The sequence below is a fragment of the Morone saxatilis genome, unplaced genomic scaffold (assembly GCF_004916995.1).
Source record: "Morone saxatilis isolate NCDOM2014 unplaced genomic scaffold, NCSU_SB_2.0 Contig15, whole genome shotgun sequence".
In the NCBI taxonomy this organism is placed as follows: domain Eukaryota; kingdom Metazoa; phylum Chordata; class Actinopteri; family Moronidae; genus Morone; species Morone saxatilis.
In genome coordinates this window covers 18793607-18793864 of record NW_023339707.1, presented here as the reverse complement: position 1 = coordinate 18793864, position 258 = coordinate 18793607, and the positions used below count along the sequence as shown (strand labels likewise).

The window sequence follows — 258 nt, the reverse complement described above, 5'->3', positions numbered from 1 at the left end:
GTGTGTGTGTGTGTGTCTTTCTGCAAAGCTCTCATGCACGTGAACAGTCTTCCCAGGAGCTCCTCATTATAACGAGAGAAAAAGTTGAGTACGGAGGAGCATGAATAAATAACAGTGAATTTACGTCGACGTGCGCGATGTGTTGTTGTAACCTCTCAAAGTTTGTTTTATACCTCGGCCCAGTGGAAGATGACAAGCAAGGTTTCCTTCTGAGCAGACGTGCTGCTTCCCTGTGAGTGTGTTTACGTGTGTGTGTGT

The 258-nt window shown here is 46.1% G+C and overlaps 1 protein-coding gene across 1 annotated transcript in view; it reads right to left on the bottom strand.

Annotated features, from left to right (window-relative positions):
• Window positions 1–258, bottom strand: part of LOC118324883 (nuclear receptor coactivator 3-like) — a 14119-nt gene that overhangs the window by 10573 nt on the left and 3288 nt on the right.